Source organism: Montipora capricornis, chromosome 3 (assembly GCF_036669925.1).
Source record: "Montipora capricornis isolate CH-2021 chromosome 3, ASM3666992v2, whole genome shotgun sequence".
Taxonomy (NCBI): Eukaryota; Metazoa; Cnidaria; class Anthozoa; order Scleractinia; family Acroporidae; genus Montipora; species Montipora capricornis.
Window position 1 is genome coordinate 42,468,704 of NC_090885.1, and position 7,500 is coordinate 42,476,203.

The window sequence follows — 7,500 nt, forward strand, 5'->3', positions numbered from 1 at the left end:
AGGCTTGTGTTCGAAACGTCAGTTTTCGAATTTCTTCACGATGGTCAATTTACCATATCAACTTAGTTCATAAACCCATTTCTGTTATTACTAGAATACCAAAGTATGAGGTCCCATTAGGGAGGTGTTAGTTTTGCCTAAGATTCCAGTGTCCCGTTAATTCCTGTGGTTTGAATCCCTATAATACCAGTTACTCCTGATGACGTCTTTGTGCACATGAGGGGGAGGGGGAGGTTTCCTCGAACACGTTCACTGGAGAGGCCGATATCGGTAGACATTGTAAATATTTGATGGAAAATACAAATAATCGCATTTGTGAGTATCGTTTCCACTTTTTGTGCTTTCTATATTGACCAACTAATCTTTTTTATTGTTTTAGAAAATGACAAGTTTGATGCTCGCTATCCCGGAATCTCTTCTTTTCGTATCCTGTACTCGGTTAGTTTTATTCCAAATATCCCGTAACCCTATAATTTTCTACCTAAATATCCCGTATCCCGACAACGCCTAATAGGGCCTCAAGTACAGTACCCAGATTACCTTTCTCGTGATTTAGGGAATAACGTGTAATAATGATGGTGGTGTGGTTGGCTTTATTATCTGATTTCAATAGCCATTTCGTGGGAATCAAAAAATGGTCTATCTTAATCCTTGCACAATTTAACAAAGGGCTTCAGGTAGTCTACACAACAATACGTCCTGAAAATAATTATCGGAAAATTTGTTTTGCAGTTTTTCCATGATTTTTGCGCAGTCCGGAGTATTAATTTCATGTCTGTGTTTTTTATACAGTATCAGTCCCAAATCCCCAGTCCGCAATACTTGAGACAGAAAAAGGGCAAAGATCTGCAAATCCCCATTGATTCCCTTTGATGACTCTGGCACCCCCGAAATAATTGGATCGAGTTTCTCTTGTTTTCTTCTTCAAAGTCACAAATTGAAATATTTTTAAATATCCCATACCCCATGGAAAATGTTTGTAGCAACACTCAAGAGACTTTTACCTGACCTGACCCGCGATTTGAACTGGGGCCCCTTTGTTCCAAGAGCGCATCGCCATCAAGGCTGTCATGAATTAAGTTCCTGAATTGTGCATTGCATTTGTTTTCGAAGAATGATAGTACCCTCCTTTTCAGAGTTTAGACTTGACGCCAAGAAGTAAAACTTTGCTTATTTTAGCTCATTCATAGAGTGGATCAGAGGCATTATAATAGGTGGAACAGATGCAGATGGAAGTTGCAGAGTGCGAAAGATAGTGATTTCGCCCTTTATCTTTAGAAAGCGTAAATTAAGTTAATTTCGATGAAGTCCAGATACAAATTTGCAAAGGAAAGCAATATTTTGTAGTCTAATATATACGTCAAATCACGGCTAATCACATTTTTCAAACAGCCAAAATTTGCAAAATGGATCGAGAAGCCGAGACGTTCAGCCCAGGCGGTGAAAAAATCGAGTTCTAGTACAGCTCTATTTAGTGTCTAGTCGAAGCTGATACAATCCATAAGGATTACAAGCTAAGTTTACAGTTCCTTTCATATAAAAAAGCTTCCTTTTTGTCGACAGTCACCATATTTTTTTAATTGTAACTGATCTTTTTACTGTCAATACACAAGTCATTACATAACCAGAATTTACCATTGTGTTAAGTATGCATATAGTTATTTATTTTATAGTTAGTTCAGTGACTGCATGGAAATCCTTAATTAATACATTGATTATCCTGTGTGGTTTCAACTTTTTATTGGACAGGCCCAGTTATTGTTGAAAAATTTTAAAGTTATAGAAAGCATTAGTTTTGTTGATATGGGCGGAACCTAGTTAGCGTTTTATACCATCTGGCATCATTCATTGTGAAGAATTAGAAAGGAATGCAGGGTCAAATATTGGAAACCATCATCAGTCTTCCAAAGAAATTTTACCTTAATGTCTTGACATTCCTCGAGAAGCTTTAGGGGAGGAGAGGGAAACCTCTCGCCGTCTCCCCCCTCCCCCTCTCCCCACAATCCGCCCATGATGTCCTGTCCCGTTTCCCTGCATGCCATGCCTGCCTTCCAGTTGCACTGAGCAAACGTTTATTCCACACACTAAGGAAGGCTTGTACATGTTGTTTCCGCTTCATAACTTCTCTTCTTTTCAGTCTAATCTGATGCCAGGACAATTTTTTTTGGCTTAACGTTTGCTCCAAAAAGTACCGTAAAAGCCGAGAGTGAACATCAAAAGGCAAGCTGATATGATATGATATGATATGATATTTTATTATTTATGCACGGTAAAATCATCAGCTAAGATTACAAACAATGCTAAAATCTAAATTACAAAAGGTAAAATTTTAAAATGATTACAATAAAATACAATTACTATAATACTATATTAATTCTAAAGCTGCTTTCCATGAATGCCGTGCTTTATACTAAAATATGTCTTTAATCAGATTTTTGAAAAGCCCAAGAGACTCTGCTTGTCTCGCTTTGAGGGGTAAGCTATTCCAGACAGTAGCACCTCTATAGCTGAAGCTGTTTCTATAATAATTTGTCCGCGGAAACGGAACATTAAGCTTTCTTTCAGAGTCTCTTAAACTATAAACAGATTCGCGGTTTGTAAATTTAGAACATAGATATTCCGGTGCTAGCCCCTGAAGACACTTATAGACCATTGTGGCCAGCGCAATTTGTTGCTGGCTAACTAGATTTTTCCAGCCTAAAATTTTGAATAGCTCGCTAGCATTTGCATCAAAATTAGAGAAGGTCAAAACTCTGGCTGCTCTATTTTGCAGTTTTTGTAATTTGTCATGTAACGTGATACCACAGTTTCCCCAGACGACATTGCAGTAGTCAAAGTGCGGTTGAAGTAAAGCGTGATAAATAGAGCGCAATGTCGTCTGAGGAACGAGATGCCTTATACGTTTGAGGGCTCCAATTCCAGAAGCTACTTTCTTTGTCAGTTTATCGACATGGCTACTCCAGTTAAGATTATTATCAATAAGCACGCCCAGGGATTTAGCAACAGAAACTTGAGTGATAGGAGCACCATTAATCTCGGGAATTGGAGGATTTGTGAGAGCATACAACCTCTGCCTTGATCCAATCAGCATAAATTCGGTTTTTGTCATGTTCAGGGTAAGTTTGTTTGCTATCAACCACTTTTTAACATTTTCTAGATCATGGTTAAGTCTTGATTCTATGTCGCCTGTATTGTCACCCGCATATGTTAGGTGGGTGTCATCTGCGTACATCCATGGCATACAATTCGTTAGACAGTTTGGCAGATCATTGATATATAGCAAAAACAACAATGGACCCAAAATAGTCCCTTGAGGGACGCCGCAACTTAGTGAGCAAGTTTTAGAAAGTGATCCATTAATGGAACACTTTTGAGTGCGGTTGTCCAAATAGGACTTAAACCAGTTGTAAGAAATGCCATGTATGCCGTAATTATTTAATTTTGATAAAAGGATCTCGTGATTAACCGTATCAAAAGCTTTTTTTAGGTCTAGGAAAACAACAGCGTTTATTTTTCCTCGGTCAATGTTGTAAGCCCAAGTATCCGTAGCCCCAAGTAAAGCCGTAACGGTGGAATGAATAGAGCGAAAACCAGATTGGCATTTACATATTACGTTATGCTTTGTTAGGTACGCATATAATTGGTTATAAACTATTCTTTCGAACACTTTGGCTATAACCGGGATAACGGAAATTGGGCGGTAATTGTTTAGGTCATCACGTTCCCCTTGTTTGAATAGTGGAGTGACCCGTGCACACTTCCAGTCGTCTGGGAACACACCTACATTTAATGACTGATTGAAAATATAGCACAGCGGTTTGCAAATAAGATCCGCGCATTCACGAATAAGTCGAGAAGAAATTTTGTCAAGGCCGACTGCCTTTGATTTTTTCAGTTTATTCAGCAGTGAAAATACTTCATTTGTGGAGGTTGGGCGGAACTGAAACTCCTTATCCGTGCTAGTGAGATAATTCAGATAGCTGTTGCCATCTGAAGAAGGAATATCACTAGCAAGTTTCGGGCCAATGGTAGCAAAATAACGATTAAATTCGTGCGCTATTTCTGCTGGAGCTGTTACTGATTGCTCATTTACATTCAGTTGTTTCACAGACGTTTCCACGAAATTTCGGGAAGACAGCTCATTGATGATCTGCCAGGTTTTGCGGGAATCACCCTTATGCTCGTTTAGCATATTTTGATAATAAACTTGCTTCGCTAGCCTAGCCGCACTATTGACTTTGTTCCGCTGTCTTTTAAAGTGAACCCAATCATTAGGATTTTTTGATCTAATTGCTCTGAGTTTCAAAATATCTCGATCGTGCATCTGTTTTTTAAGCTCAGAAGTAATCCATGGGGAACCCCGCGCGCGAACACGAGTGGTTCTCAATGGAGCGTGCTTGTTAACAATAGCCAAAAAGGATTCCTTCCATTCATTCCACACATCATTTGGATTGGAAGAATTGTTTATGTGATCCCAATCTTGAGATGCAACATCGCTACGAAATTTATCACGGTCAAAACTTCGAAAATTCCTATAGGTTATATTAGTGTGACCCTTACTCTGTCCATTAATGGCTAATTTTCGATAGACATAGACCATGCTGTGATCGCTAATGCCAATATGACGCACACCTGAGCATAACACCTTGTCAGGACAGTTAGTAAAAATTAAATCAATCAATGTTGCAGAAGTTTCGGTTATTCTTGTTGGTTCTGTTATGAGTTGTTGAAGACCATAAACATCCGTGATAGTTAATAATTTGCGTGTATCGCTGTCAAACTGGGATGCGGCCATATTGCAATTTAGATCCCCTAAAAGGTAGAATTCAGTATTAAGGGAATCCAATTTCCCAATCAACTCTTCAAAAGGTGAAAATATACCAACAAGCGAATTAGGTGGTCTATACCACGTAGCAACAATAAATGATTTAGAGCGAGGTTTGCGTATTTCAATACAAAGGTTCTCAAGACTGTCCATGCAAAGATCGTTGCGCACCGAAAAGTTAATTGACTTTTTTACATAAAAGCAAACGCCCCCACCTCCATATGTAGTTCTATCACGTCTAACTATATCATAACCAGAGATACTGACCTCATTATCGGTGATGTATTCATTTAGTTTAGTCTCGTTAATTGCGAGAACATCTATATCGTTACTTACGAGAAAGATCTTGAGTTCATCAAGATGAGTGGTCAATTTATTTATATTCAGCGAGGCCAGCTTAAAACCGCGTTTGGAGGGCAATACTCGAGAACGATCAATAGGATTTTGAGTCGGACTTCTCGATGACTCCTGACTGTTGCCTTCCAACGGCACGGCATTAATGGAAGGCATAGTAAAAGTTCAATGAGCTAGACCATGATAAAAATTCTTAAAAATACGCTTGTTACCTGCAAAATTCAGGTGTAGACCTCCACGGTTTAACCCCTTTTCGTTTATATTATTGTGTTCAATAAATCTCCAATCATTCTGACGACAAAACTTCGTCAAGTGCTTGTTCACCTCTGAGACTTTATCATTAAGCTTGTCCTTTCGTGTTACAAGTCCTGAGACTATGACTTGAGCTTCGGAAGACCCCTCTATCTGTTTAGCGAGATCAACAATAGCCTCTGCAACTTCTTTAGATGTTTTGCCGTTTTTAGCCTTCAGATCGTTTGTACCTACATGTAGCACCACTTCATCAGGCTGGAGCTCTAAATTAGGCTTTAAGTAATCTCTCATGGCTTTGGTTGTGGCTCCAGAAAATGACTTTACCACCACTCGGTGCCCTACTGCTTTCGCTAATTTCTTACCGTGAATATCCTTGACCATGGAGTCCCCAATCAATAGGGTTGTAAACTTACTGCTGGCACTCCTCTCTCTGCCGACCTCACCGCGTAAATCATCGTTAGCAGAAGTTTCGCTTGGTTCACTAGGATTACTGCGAGACGACCTATATGACGCCCGTTGATGGTTTTGCCGTCGCCGGATGATTTTGTGTGTTGCTGCCTCTGTCTCTGTTGGATCATCTTGTGCATCACTAAGGATCTCAAACCTGTTACGCGTCACGATATTATTCTGAGTTGACATTTTACGTTGGTTGCGTTTATTACACCCAACATTCGTGCCCGAGTTTTTCACTTGATAAAAACACTCGTTCGTCTCTTGCTGGTGATGGGAGTCTTCTTCGTTCTTTTCTCGTAAAATAAGCCTTAATGCAAGCCTTAGTGAGTCATTTTCCTGTTCCAATGATACAGCACGATTTTCGAGAGACAAACATTTCTCCTCAAGTTCTTCGATAACTCTCTCTTTTTTGCATATAGATGATTCCAGATTCTCACACCTCCCTTTGTATTCACAAAGTTCGGCGCTAACAGCAAATTCCTCTCGATTTTGGCAATTTATCGAGAGCAGATTAGAGTTGGCTTCTACCTTTTTTTGTAGAATAAGGAGGTCAAGTTTTATACCTTCCATTTCAGCAACTAATTCAGTATTAGATCTCTCTTGACTGGAAAATACTGGTCCCGCTTCGGCTACCCTTGGTTGATTAGCATAAATGTCGTTGGCTTCAAACAACAATGGATTTACTTGTTCGACCGTTGAAGAGACATTCGAGCCCGTTGAATCGGTTCTCCCTGCGTTGTCTCGAACAAGTTTGGTCAAGCTGCCTTTTAAAACGGGTCCATCTCGCCCCTGGAAGGCGAGAGTGAGTTGCTTTTTACTGTACCAAGTAATAGTGAGGTTGTTGACAGAGCTTTTAAATTGTTTCGAATTTCCGCCGGGCGACGACCATTTGCCTTGTTGTTTCAAACCCTTCTCAACGAAATGTTTTAGGGATTCAAGATCACTAATCCACGTTAACTTGTCACCTTTGAGCTGAAGGTATTGTAAATAAGAGCCGTCGAAGTTAAGCGGGAGAGACTCGTTATCTGTCATCATGTCCTCGACAAGTCACTCCACTGCCACTCCAGTTGGACTGGCTAAAAGATACCCTGGATACCCTGGATGAATTGTTTTTGAGGTTGGAGAGACTGCTCCGGTCAACGGTGGACCGTTGATTTGGAGTCACGGAGCGTTCTCTCCGTCCTTGAAAAAAAATTCCTTTGGCACCCAGGGTAGCCAAAAGACAGATGAAGAAAAAAAATAACATAGTTTGTCTATAAAACTCTGATTTTCAATTCTCAGCGAAAGATTTATGGCAATAGATCTTAAAAGTACTAAAATTTCAGCAGTCTCTGACTTGAATCAAGAAGAATTAAAGGGCAATGTTTTGTCAAAAGGAAGAAATCGAGTGGTATTTTTTTGCAGGTCACAGGTCACAGGCCACAGGTCACTGGTCATTATTTTACCAATATAGAAAGTATCCTAGACATTTATAAAAGCTAACCTTAACCGTAAAATCTTTTCTTTTGGTCTAATTAGGCCTAAGGTTAACTTTTATGAATGTCTGGGATACTTTCTATATTGGTAAAACAATGACCTGTGACCTGTGACCTGTAAAAAATACCAGTCGGGAAGAA

At 39.6% G+C, this 7,500-nt stretch overlaps 1 protein-coding gene across 1 annotated transcript in view; it reads right to left on the minus strand.

The window, feature by feature from the left end:
- Positions 1–7,500, minus strand: part of LOC138040304 (trypsin-1-like) — a 35,830-nt gene that overhangs the window by 9,415 nt on the left and 18,915 nt on the right. The gene's annotated exons all lie outside the window — the stretch shown is intronic.